This window comes from Ranitomeya imitator, chromosome 4 (genome assembly GCF_032444005.1).
Source record: "Ranitomeya imitator isolate aRanImi1 chromosome 4, aRanImi1.pri, whole genome shotgun sequence".
NCBI lineage: Eukaryota > Metazoa > Chordata > Amphibia > Anura > Dendrobatidae > Ranitomeya > Ranitomeya imitator.
Genome location: NC_091285.1, coordinates 658,497,279 through 658,511,417, shown reverse-complemented (window position 1 = coordinate 658,511,417; position 14,139 = coordinate 658,497,279). Strand labels below are relative to the sequence as shown.

At 43.2% G+C, this 14,139-nt stretch overlaps 2 non-coding genes across 2 annotated transcripts; both read right to left on the bottom strand.

The window, feature by feature from the left end:
* Positions 1-3,255: 3,255 nt before the first annotated feature.
* On the bottom strand, positions 3,256-3,328 carry TRNAV-CAC (transfer RNA valine (anticodon CAC)). The gene has a single exon. It is a non-coding gene; the product is annotated as a tRNA-Val (tRNA).
* A 10,738-nt stretch (positions 3,329-14,066) lies between these two features.
* TRNAV-CAC (transfer RNA valine (anticodon CAC)) lies at positions 14,067-14,139 on the bottom strand. The gene has a single exon. It is a non-coding gene; the product is annotated as a tRNA-Val (tRNA).

Here is a 14,139-nt window from a genome sequence, read left to right as displayed (position 1 = left end):
AGTTGTACTTTTGAATGACACCATTGGTTTTACCATATCTTGTACTCAAAAATGGGAAATGAATTCCAAGTGTGGTGAAATTGCAAGAAAAGTGAAATTTCACAACTTTTTTTTTGGATTTTTGTTACCATGTTCACCAAATGCTAAAACTGATCTTCCTTTATGGTTCTCCAAGTCAAGGTCGTTATGAGTTGATAGACACCAAACATGTCTAGATTATTATTTATTTAAGTGTTGAAAACAAATGCAAAATTTGTTTAAAAAAACGCCAGCGTTTCCATTTTTCGTGATCTCAGGTTGGTTGAGGGTTTATTTTTTGCATGCCGGGCTGATGATTTTAACCCCTTAATCCCATATGATGTACTATCCCGTCGAGGTGACCTGGGACTTAATTCCCAGTGACGGGATAGTACGATATATGTGATTGGCCGCACTCTCGGGGGAGCGCGGCCAAGCGCCGCCGGGTGTCAGCTGACTATCGCAGCTGACATCCGGCACTATCACTAAGATGATTGCAGTGTTCCGGCAGTATAGGGAAGCATCGTGTAGGAAGGGGGCTCCCTGGGTGCTTCCCTGAGACCCTCAGAGCAATGCGATGTGTGATCGCGTTGCTCCGAGGGTCTTCTACCTCCTCCTCCCTGCAGGCCCCGGATCCAATATGGCCACGGGGCTGCTTCCGGGTCCTGCAGGGAGGTGGCTTGCAAGCGCCTGCTCAGAGCAAGCATTAGCAAGCGTCCCTGCAGTGCCTGTCAGATCGCTGATCTGACACAGTGCTCTGCAAAGTGTCAGATCAGCGATGATGAGAGCATTATACTGCCTCTGTACAAATCCCTAGTTAGACCGCACATGGAGTACTGTGTCCAGTTTTGGGCACCGGTGCTCAGGAAGGATATAATGGAACTAGAGAGAGTACAAAGGAGGGCAACAAAATTAATAAAGGGGATGGGAGAACTACAATACCCAGATAGATTAGCGAAATTAGGATTATTTAGTCTAGAAAAAAGACGACTGAGGGGCGATCTAATAACCATGTATAAGTATATAAGGGGACAATACAAATATCTCGCTGAGGATCTGTTTATACCAAGGAAGGTGACGGGCACAAGGGGGCATTCTTTGCGTCTGGAGGAGAGAAGGTTTTTCCACCAACATAGAAGAGGATTCTTTACTGTTAGGGCAGTGAGAATCTGGAATTGCTTGCCTGAGGAGGTGGTGATGGCGAACTCAGTCGAGGGGTTCAAGAGAGGCCTGGATGTCTTCCTGGAGCAGAACAATATTGTATCATACAATTATTAGGTTCTGTAGAAGGACGTAGATCTGGGGATTTATTATGATGGAATATAGGCTGAACTGGATGGACAAATGTCTTTTTTCGGCCTTACTAACTATGTTACTATGTTACTATAACATGATGCCCCTCCTGGGGCAGTGTTATAAAGTTTAAAAAAAAAATTCCCACATGTAAAACAATAAAAAATTCCTAAATAAAGAAAAAAAAAATTTATTTATGTAAAAGAAAACAAAAAAACAATAAAAGTACACATATTTAGTATCGCCGTGTCAGTAATGACCTGACCTATAATACTGTCCCACTAGTTAACCCCTTCAGTGATCAACGTAAAAAAAAAAAAACGAGGCAAAAAACAACGCCTTATTATTATACCGCCGAACAAAAAGTGGAATAATATGCAATCAAAAAGACGGATATAAATAACCATGGTACCGCTGAAAACGTCATCTTGTCCCACAAAAAATGACCTGCCATACAGCATCAGCGAAGAAATAAAAAAGTTATAGTCCTCAGAATAAAGCGATGAAACAATAATTATTTTTTCTATAAAACAGTTTTGATCGTATAAAAGCGCCAAAACATAAAAAAAAATAAATGAGGTATCGCTGTAATCGTACTGACCCGAAGAATAAAACTGCTTTAGCCATTTTACCAAACGCGGAACGGTATAAACGCCTCCCCCAAAAAGAAATTCATGAATAGCTGGTTTTTGGTCGTTCTGCCTCACAAAAATCAGAATAAAAACGATCAAAAAATGTCACATGCCCGAAAATCGTACCAATAAAAACGTCAACTTGTCCCGCAAAAAACAAGACCTCATATGACTCTGTGGACCAAAATATTGAAAAATTATAGCTCTCAATATGTGGAGACGCAAAAACTATTTTTTGCAATAAAAAGCGTCTTTCGGTGTGTGACGGCTGCCAATCATAAAAATCCGCTAAAAAACCAGCTATAAAAGTAAATCAAACCCCCCTTCATCACCCCCTTAGTTAGGGAAAAATAATAATGTAATAAATTGTAATTTATAAATAAAGAAAAAAGTGTTTCTCCCCGGGGACCTTTCGCGTGTTAGGCGAACGTGATAACCACTACACTACAGAAACTTAACTGACGATTGTCAGTTTTCTGTACAATTCGGAGATAGCAATGTCAGATTACAAATCGTAAAAATATTTTTTCAATACAGGAAAGATCTTGGTACCGTGTTAGCCAGTAGATAGAAAAATATTTAGAATTGAGAGTCCTCAGTGGTTGATACCATTTAATGGCTAACTGAAAAGATGGTAACAAATTGCAAGCTTTCGAGACTACTCAGGCCTCTTCAGCAGGCATAGACTAAAAGAAATTGTGTAGAATAACATATTTATTCACAAAACATCACAGAAAAAAAAAACATGGATAAGACAGGTGACATGAAGCAGAATTACCATGGGTGATAAACAGTTATGTCCTTAAATATTGGACCAGTTCTTAGATAGGGAATGTTTTATTGTCCTCTGATTGGGGTCTGGTTCTGTTGTGATGACACCTCATAGTCTGAAGGGAAAATTCCTTAGTTGATGTAAAGACATAAATTCATGCGACACATTCATTCCTGCACTTAGACTGTCAAAGGTCGTCATCAGTTTATATTCCCATATTCTTCTGTCTCTTTGAGATTTGAAGTTACTTTTTAAAACAAGTAATTTCATGTCTATAATGTTATGATTGGGGAGACAAAAATGTATTGCCACAGGTAGATCCATTCTTTTTTTCTTATTGTATGGTGAATTCATCCTTGTCCTCAGTTTTTGCCCTCTCTCCCCCACATACAGACCCCAAGTTATGGCTCTTGGAAAAAAGGGGCGGAAAAAATGAGTGTGCAAAAACTACAATTGGCTGTGAAGAGAATTTGTTAAGTAAACACTGATGGCCGAATTCATCAAGACCTCCATATGGACTGCATTGTTTGGAAATAAAAGTGTTTCTGCCCGGTTTCGAACCGGGGACCTTTCGCATGTGAGGCGAACGTGATGACCACTACACTACAGAAACTTAGGTGTTGAGTGTCGCTTTAACAATTCACTCCGGAGATATCAGAGTCACATTCTACATTGTAATTCAAACCATGCAGTTTATGAAATTACAATATCTACTACACTACAGAAATGTAACTGAAATCTGACTCTTATCTTGTATAATTCGAAGATATGAATGACATATTTGAAATCGTACATTTTTTTACAACAGGCAGTTTATGAAATTACAGTCAGGATTCAGCTAGTCACTTTTAAATCGTGTAATATCATTAATTTAATAGAAAAGAGAATAATTATCTGGGTAGAGAGGCAAAATGAGCAATTGTAAGTACACAGTGCTTTAAAATTCGATGATTGCAATATAATAAGAGGATAAAACCATGGAAGAGGAGGAGGCGTGCTTCTTTATTGTCTTTCCCTGATTGCTCATTTGGATTGGGACAATTGTCTGTGTTTTAGGAAGATTTGTTTTACCCATATAATGAGCAGGTATCAGATAATTTGTACTATTGAAAAGGAGTTGAAGGCCACATTTTATGCACTGTGAGATCTTGCAAAATTGTCATTTTTTTTTAAAAAAAAGGTGTTTCTGCCCAGTTTCGAACTGGGGACCTTTCGCGTGTTAGGCGAACGTGATAACCACTACACTCCAGAAACTTAACTGATGATGGTCAGTTTTCTGTACAATTCGGAGATAGCAATGCCAGAATACAAATCGTAAAAGTGTTTTTTCAATACAGGAAAGAACTTGGTACAGTGTTAGCCAGTAGATAGAAAAATATTTAGAATTGAGAGTCGTCAGTGGTTGACACCTTTTAATGGCTAACTGAAAAGATGGTAACAAATTGCAAGCTTTCGAGACTACTCAGGCCTCTTCAGCAGGCAAAGACTAAAAGAAATTCTGGAAAATAACATACTTATGCACAAAACATCACAGAAAAAAAAACATGGATAAGACAGATGACATGAAGCAGAATTACCATGGGTGATAAACAGTTATGTCCATAAATATTGGACCAGTTCTTAGATAGGGAATGTTTTATTGTCCTCTGATTGGGGTCTGGTTCTTTTGTGATGACACCTCATAGTCTGAAGGGCAAATTCCTTAGTTCCAAAAGGCCCCTTCACATTAAGCACCGCTGCAGCGATACCGACAACGATCCGGATCGCTGCAGCGTCGCTGTTTGGTCGCTGGAGAGCTGTCACACAGACCGCTCTCCAGCGACCAACGATGCCGGTAACCAGGGTAAACATCGGGTAACTAAGCGCAGGGCCGCGCTTAGTAACCCGATGTTTACCCTGGTTACCATCCTAAAAGTAAAAAAAAAACAAACACTACATACTTACCTACCGCTGTCTGTCCCCGGCGCTGTGCTCTGCACGCCTCCTGTACTGGCTGTGAGCACAGCGGCCGGAAAGCAGAGCGGTGACGTCACCACTCTGCTTTCCGGCTGACCGACGCTCACAGCCAGTACAGGAGGAGTGCAGAGCACAGCGCTGGAGGACAGACGGCTGTAGGTAAGTATGTAGTGTTTGTTTTTTTTTACTTTTAGGATGGTAACCAGGGTAAACATCGGGTTACTAAGCGCGGCCCTGCGCTTAGTTACCCGATGTTTACCCTGGTTACCAGTGAAGACATCGCTGGATCGGTGTCACACACGCCGATCCAGCGATGTCCACGGGAGATCCAGGGACGAAATAAAGTTCTGGACTTTATTCAGCGACCAACGATCTCCCAGCAGGGGCCTGATCGTTGGTCGCTGTCACACATAACGATTTCCTTAACGATATCGTTGCTACGTCACAAAAAGCAACGATATCGTTAACAATATCGTTATGTGTGAAGGTACCTTTAGTTGATGTAAAAAGACATAAATTCATGCGACACATTCATTCCTGCACTAAGACTGTCAAAGGTCGTCATCAGTTTATATTCCCATATTCTTCTGTCTCTTTGAGATTTGAAGTTACTTTTTAAAACAAGTAATTTCATGTCTATAATGTTATGATTGGGATGACAAAAATGTATTGCCACAGGTAGATCCATTCTTTTTTCTCTTATTGTATGGTGAATTCATCCTTGTCCTCAGTTTTTGCCCTCTCTCCCCCACATACAGACCCCAAGTTATGGCTCTTGGAAAAAAGGGGCGGAAAAAATGAGTGTGCAAAAACTACAATTGGCTGTGAAGAGAATTTGTTAAGTAAACACTGATGGCCGAATTCATCAAGACCTCCATATGGACTGCATTGTATGGAAATAAAAGTGTTTCTGCCCGGTTTCGAACCGGGGACCTTTCACGTGTGAGGCGAACGTGATAACCACTACACTACAGAAACTTAGGTGGTGACTGTCGCTTTAAAAATTCACTCCGGAGATATCAGAGTCACATTCTACATTGTAATTCAAACCATGCAGTTTATGAAATTACAATATCTACTACACTACAGAAATGTAACTGAAATCTGACTCTTATCTTGTATAATTCGAAGATATGAATGACATATTTGAAATCGTACATTTTTTTACATCAGGCAGTTTATGAAATTACAGTCAGGATTCAGCTAGTCAATTTTAAATCGTGTAATATCATTAATTTAATAGAAAAGAGAATAATTATCTGGGTAGAAAGGCAAAATGAGCAATTGTAAGTACACAGTGCTTTAAAATATGATGATTGCAATATATTAAGAGGATAAAACCATGAAAGAGGAGGAGGTGTGCTTCTTTATTGTCTTTCTCTGATTGCTCATTCGGATTGGGACAATGGTCTCTGTGTTTTATGAAGATTTGTTTTACCCATATAATGAGCAGGTATCAGTTAATTTGTACTATTGAAAAGGAGTTGAAGGCCACATTTTATGCACTGTGAGATCTTGCAAAATTGTCATTTATAAATAAAGAAAAAGGTGTTTCGAACCGGGGACCTTTCGCGTGTTAGTCGAACGTGATAACCACTACACTACAGAAACTTAACTGATGATTGTTGGTTTTTCTGGACAATTCAGAGATAGCAATGTCAGATCACAAATTGTAAAAGTGTTTTTTCAATACAGGAAAGATCTTGGTACCGTGTTAGCCAGTAGATAGAAAAATATTTAGAATTGAGAGTCCTCAGTGGTTGATACCTTTAAATGGCTAACTGAAAAGATGGTAACAAATTGCAAGCTTTCGAGACTAATTTAATAGAAAAGAGAATAATTATCTGGGTAGAGATGCAAAATGAGCAATTGTAAGTACACAGTGCTTTAAAATATGATGATTGCAATATATTAAGAGGATAAAACCATGGAAGAGGAGGAAGAGGAGGAGGAGTGCAGTTTATGAAATTACAATATCTACTACACTACAGAAATGTAACTGAATTCTGACTCTTATCTTGTATAATTCGAAGATATGAATGACATATTTGAAATCGTACATTTTTTTACAACAGGCAGTTTATGAAATTACAGTCAGGATTCAGCTAGTCAATCTTAAATCGTGTAATATCATTAATTTAATAGAAAAGAGAATAATTATCTGGGTAGAGAGGCAAAATGAGCAATTGTAAGTACACAGTGCTTTAAAATATGATGATTGCAATATGTTAAGAGGATAAAACCATGGAAGAGGAGGAAGAGGAGGAGGCGTGCAGTTTATGAAATTACAATATCTACTACACTACAGAAATGTAACTGAATTCTGACTCTTATCTTGTATAATTCGAAGATATGAATGACATATTTGAAATCGTACATTTTTTTACATCAGGCAGTTTATGAAATTACAGTCAGGATTCAGCTAGTCAATTTTAAATCGTGTAATATCATTAATTTAATAGAAAAGAGAATAATTATCTGGGTAGAGAGGCAAAATGAGCAATTGTAAGTACACAGTGCTTTAAAATATGATGATTGCAATATATTAAGAGGATAAAACCGAGGAAGAGGAGGAGGCGTGCTTCTTTATTGTCTTTCCCTGATTGCTCATTTGGATTGGGACAATAGTCTCTGTGTTTTATGAAGATTTGTTTTACCCATATAATGAGCAGGTATCAGATAATTTGGACTACTGAAAAGGAGTTGAAGGCCACATTTTATGCACTATGAGATCTTGCAAAATTGTCATTTATAAATAAAGAAAAAGGTGTTTCTGCCCGGTTTCGAACCGGGGACCTTTCCCGTGTTAGGCGAACGTGATAACCACTACACTACAGAAACTTAACTGATGATTGTTAGTTTTTCTGGACAGTTCGGAGATAGCAATCTCAGATCACAAATCGTAAAAGTGTTTTTTCAATACAGGAAAGATCTTGGTACCGTGTTAGCCAGTAGATAGAAAAATATTTAGAATTGAAAGTCCTCAGAGGTTGGTACCTTTTAATGGCTAACTGAAAAGATGGTAACAAATTGCAAGCTTTCGAGACTACTCAGGTCTCTTCAGCAGGCAAAGACTAAAAGAAATTCTGGAGAATAACATATTTATGCACAAAACATCACAGAAAAAAAAACATGGATAAGACAGGTGACATGAAGCAGAATTCAGGGCTGCCACTAGAAATTTCGGGGCCCCATACTGGCAAAATTTTCGGGGCCCCCTTGAAACTCCGCCCAGGCTCCACCCCAGCCCCGCCTCCAGGCTCCACCCCTCGAACTGTCCACAGTCCCACCGCTCTCTCTTGGAAAATCTCCACTTCTCACCTATCACACATTGACAGTTCCCATCACCAGATCACACATATAGCCAGCAGCTTTTGTTTTGACCAAAAGATTTTTTAAGCCGCCACCATAACACGGTAGACACTATTGGCCGGGCCCTACTCTGCTGTAACCAATTTAATTTTTGTTAAAATATGCAATACAATTTAGGTATATTTTTATTTATTTTTCAATTTTTAAAATGACCTATAATACTACATACAAGGAACAAATACCACAGCACTATGACCAGACCACATATTACCACCACAGTGATCGAATAATATAAAATACAAGGAACAAATACCGCTACACCATGACCAGACCGCATATTACCACCAATGACTGAATACTACAATACTGGTCAGTAATAAAAAAAAACCCACAATACTATCACCATCAGTGCCATTATACACAGGAGATCTGTACTTAGTATGCAGTGTCTGTGTAGAGGTAATACAGTGATCACCGGTGACATTGTACACAGGAGCTCTGTATATAATGTATAGGTAATACAGTGATCACTGGTGACATTATACACAGGACCTCTGTATATAGTATACAGTGTATAGTGTCAGTGTATAGGTAACACTGACTCACCAGTGACGTCTCTAGGTGAAGTCCTTCATCTTTCATCCAGCACAGACCGCCATCACTTCATCCAGCCAGGACTCGTCTCTGCAGGAAATAACACAGTTATCTCGAGTTCTGTTTGTAGAACACATTACTTAATTTTCCCAGCCTCTACATTACACCACATGAAGAAGGCAACATAGTATCACTCTACACAGTAACAGGACCGCCCCCCCATTTAAAACAGTATACTCAAAAAATAAAATAAATGCATCACTGCAATAATAATATCCCTTAATTAGCCCCTATGGTAATATTCGCCATCCTAGCCCCCGTGTGTCTCATTCCTGGCGTCAGCCATATGTTCTCCCATCCTGCCCCATATGATCTCCCCATCCTGCCCCATCTGTCTCCATCGTATCCATCCTGCCCCATCTGTCTCCAATCCTGCCCCATCTGTCTCCATTCTGCCCCATCTGTTTCCAATCCTGCCCCATCTGTGTCCAGCACTCTGCCCCATCTGTGTCCAGCACTCTGCCCCATCTGTGTCCAGCACTCTGCCCCATCTGTGTCCAGCACTCTGCCCCATCTGTGTCCAATCCTGCCCCATCTGTGTCCAGCACTCTGCCCCATCTGTGTCCAGCACTCTGCCCCATCTGTGTCCAATCCTGCCCCATCTGTGTCCAGCACTCTGCCCCATCTGTTTCCAATCCTGCCCCATCTGTGTCCAGCACTCTGCCCCATCTGTATCCAGCACTCTGCCCCATCTGTTTCCAGCACTCTGCCCCATCTGTGTCCAGCACTCTGCCCCATCTGTGTCCAGCACTCTGCCCCATCTGTGTCCAATCCTGCCCCATCTGTGTCCAGCACTCTGCCCCATCTGTGTCCAATCCTGCCCCATCTGTGTCCAGCACTCTGCCCCATCTGTGTCCAGCACTCTGCCCCATCTGTGTCCAATCCTGCCCCATCTGTGTCCAGCACTCTGCCCCATCTGTGTCCAATCCTGCCCCATCTGTGTCCAGCACTCTGCCCCATCTGTTTCCAATCCTGCCCCATCTCTGTCCAGCACTCTGCCCAATCTCTGTCCAGCACTCTGCCCCATCTCTGTCCAGCACTCTGCCCCATCTCTGTCCAGCACTCTGCCCCATCTCTGTCCAGCACTCTGCCCCATCTCTGTCCAGCACTCTGCCCCATCTCTGTCCAGCACTCTGCCCCATCTCTGTCCAGCACTCTGCCCCATCTCTGTCCAGCACTCTGCCCCATCTCTGTCCAGCACTCTGCCCCATCTCTGTCCAGCACTCTGCCCCATCTCTGTCCAGCACTCTGCCCCATCTCTGTCCAGCACTCTGCCCCATCTCTGTCCAGCACTCTGCCCCATCTCTGTCCAGCACTCTGCCCCATCTCTGTCCAGCACTCTGCCCCATCTCTGTCCAGCACTCTGCCCCATCTCTGTCCAGCACTCTGCCCCATCTCTGTCCAGCACTCTGCCCCATCTCTGTCCAGCACTCTGCCCCATCTCTGTCCAGCACTCTGCCCCATCTCTGTCCAGCACTCTGCCCCATCTCTGTCCAGCACTCTGCCCCATCTCTGTCCAGCACTCTGCCCCATCTCTGTCCAGCACTCTGCCCCATCTCTGTCCAGCACTCTGCCCCATCTCTGTCCAGCACTCTGCCCCATCTCTGTCCAGCACTCTGCCCCATCTCTGTCCAGCACTCTGCCCCATCTCTGTCCAGCACTCTGCCCCATCTCTGTCCAGCACTCTGCCCCATCTCTGTCCAGCACTCTGCCCCATCTCTGTCCAGCACTCTGCCCCATCTCTGTCCAGCGTTCTTCCCTGGGCCCCCCGGATCGCTGCTCTCAAGGAAAAAAAAAAAAAAAAGTTCTTCTTACCTGGCCGTGCTCCTGCGGCGGGCGAAGTTCTCTGTCTCCACGCAACTGCAGCGTGCACTCGCCGGCGACTGACAATGATGTCAGATGCCGGCGACATGCACGCACGCTGCAGCTGACGTCAGCTGCCAGCCTCAGATTGGCTGGCGGCTGTTAACTATTGACGTGCGGGCCCGCACCCGCACGTCAATAGCTTTGAACAGCTGCAGCATCGGTGCTAAGGGCCCGGTTCAGCCTGTGGCTGCCGGTAGGGGCCCGGTGAGCAGATGAGACAGGGCCCGATGCGGGCCCACTCTGCCCACCGGGCCCCATACGCCAGTCACGGCCGTCAGCCCTGATGGCGGCCCTGTGAAATGCTCACATATATACATACAGTAAACCAGTATATGACGTCTTCTCACGCATTATAGGTGAGGTGTGTTATTAAAGATAATTCATAAAAATACACACATGCATTGTGTGCTGGTATTAGGGTACAGAGTGCAGCACTCCTCTGTAGACATGGCATCTCTACACTGATAGAACTATAATATATATACATACATACACATATACACACACACTGTACATTACGTACAATATATACTACAGATACAAGGATCATATATATACAGTGCCTGTATTCAACCCCCTGCAGATTTAGCAGGTTTACACATTTGGAATTAACTTGGCATTGTGACATTTGGACTGTAGATCAGCCTGGAAGTGTGAAATGCACTGCAGCAAAAAAGAATGTTATTTCTTTGTTTATTTTTTTTAAAAATTGTGAAAAGTCTTTTCAGAGGGTCATTTATTATTCAACCCCTCAACCCACCAGAATTCTGTTTGGTTCCCCTAAAGTATTAAGAAGTAGTTCAGGCACAAAGAACAATGAGCTTCACATGTTTGGATTAATTATCTCTTTTTCCAGCCTTTTCTGACTATTTAAGACCCTCCCCAAACTTGTGAACAGCGCTCATACATGGTCAACATGGGAAAGACAAAGGAGCATTCCAAGGCCATCAGAGACAAGATCGTGGAGGGTCACAAGGCTGGCAAGGGGTACAAAACCCTTTCCAAGGAGTTGGGCCTACCTGTCTCCACTGTTGGGAGCATCATCTGGAAGTGGAAGGCTTATGGAACTACTGTTAGCCTTCCACGGCCTGGACAGCCTTTGAAAGTTTCCTCACGTGCCGAGGCCAGGCTTGTCCGAAGAGTCAAGGCTAACCCAAGGACAACAAGGAAGGAGCTCCGGGAAGATCTCATGGCAGTGGGGACATTGGTTTCAGTCAATACCATAAGTAATGTACTCCACCGCAATGGTCTCCGTTCCAGACGAGCCCGTAAGGTACTTTTACTTTCAAAGCGTCATGTCAAGGCTCGTCTACAGTTTGCTCATGATCACTTGGAGGACTCTGAGACTGACTGGTTCAAGGTTCTCTGGTCTGATGAGACCAAGATCGAGATCCTTGGTGCCAACCACACACGTGACGTTTGCATACAACCCCAAGAATACCATCCCTACAGTCAAGCATGGTGGTGACAGCAACATGCTGTGGGGCTGTTTCTCAGCCAAGGGGCCTGGCCATCTGGTCCGCATCCATGGGAAGATGGAAAGCACGGCCTACCTGGAGATTTTGGCCAAGAACCTCCGCTCCTCCATCAAGGATCTTAAGATGGGTCGTCATTTCATCTTCCAACAAGACAACGACCCAAAGCACACAGCCAAGAAAACCAAGGCCTGGTTCAAGAGGCAAAAAATCAAGGTGTTGCAGTGGCCTAGTCAGTCTCCTGACCTTAACCCAATTGAAAACTTGTGGAAGGAGCTCAAGATTAAAGTCCACATGAGACACCCAAAGAACCTAGATAACTTGGAGAAGATCTGCATGGAGGAGTGGGCCAAGATAACTCCAGAGACCTGTGCCGGCCTGATCAGGTCTTATAAAAGACGATTATTAGCTGTAATTGCAAACAAAGGTTATTCCACAAAATATTAAACCTAGGGGTTGAATAATAATTGACCCACACTTTTATGTTTAAAATTTATAAAAATTTAACTGAGCAACAAAACTTTTTGGTTTGTAAGATTTATGCATCTGTTAATAAATCCTGCTCTTGTTTGAAGTTTGAAGGCTCTAACTTATTTGCATCTTATTAAACCTGCTAAATCTGCAGGGGGTTGAATACTACTTGTAGGCACTGTATATATACACACTGTACGCTATACATTAACTACACTATATACTGCAGATACACTATTACATATACAAGGATCATCTCCAGTATATCCATACACTTATTTACAAACAAGAAAATACATATACTGCACACTACACTATATATTACATACACTATATACACATAGTATTATATATACTTACCTATGCTGCAGGGCCTTCACCACCTGCACCATTATCCCAGGCCAGCAGACAGCCAGGGCAGATGTCAGTAGGAGCCCCCAGCACAGCAGGAGACTATAATAAGAGCAGCTGCTTCCTCTTCCAGTGCAGACTCTTGGTCACCCCCTCCCCCGGTCCCGACTGCAAGTGATGAGTACAGGGAGACTTCCTACACAGCAGTTTCCTAGCACTGGTGTTCTGGAGGGACCGTGTAGTGTAGCCTAGTGCCGGCAGCTTGATCCCACAGGAATAGTGGGGCCCCGGGGTCCCTCCTGCAGCCCAGTGAAGCCCTAGTTCTGGAGCCACTAGGAGGCAGCACCACAGAATTGCTGACCTTTACTGGCTTCAATCTCTTCCTGCAGAGCTCCGGTCACTGCTGCTGTTATGTTCTGGAGTAGGTGAGGGTGAGAGATGATGGAGGCGGAGCCTCTGCTGGAGGCGGCACCGAGCTCTGCACAGAGCAAAAGCCCAAGTCCTTGTGCAGCGTCTGCTGCAGTGAGTGCGGCCACATCAAGCAGGAGCGATGCAATCACCTCATAATGCCTCCAGACCAGCAGGAAAAGAGGTGGGGCCCAAAGTGTATGAGACATGCTGACTGCGTGTCTGGTCAGTCCGGGCCCTCCCTCCTTGCCTCTCCTCACCGGGCCCCTTACACATGTAATGGCTGTAATGCCCTGATGGCGGCCCTGGCAGAATTACCATGGGTGATAAACAGTTATGTCCATAAATATTGGACCAGTTCTTAGATAGGGAATGTTTTATTGTCCTCTGATCGGGGTCTGGTTCTTTTGTGATGACACCTCATAGTCTGAAGGGCAAATTCCTTAGTTCCTTAGTTGATGTAAAAAGACATAAATCCATGCGACACATTCATTCCTGCACTAAGACTGTCAAACGTCATCAGTTTATATTCCCATATTCTTCTGTCTCTTTGAGATTTGAAGTTACTTTTTAAAACAAGTAATTTCATGTCTATAATGTTATGATTGGGATGACAAAAATGTATTGCCACAGGTAGATCCATTCTTTTTTCTCTTATTGTATGGTGAATTCATCCTTGTCCTCAGTTTTTGCCCTCTCTCCCCCACATACAGACCCCAAGTTATGGCTCTTGGAAAAAAGGGGCGGAAAAAATGAGTGCAAAAACTACAATTGGCTGTGAAGAGAATTTGTTAAGTAAACACTGATGGCCGAATTCATCAAGACCTCCATATGGACTGCATTGTATAGAAATAAAAGTGTTTCTGCCCGGTTTTGAACCGGGGACCTTTCGCGTGTGAGGCGAACGTGATAACCACTACACTACAGAAAC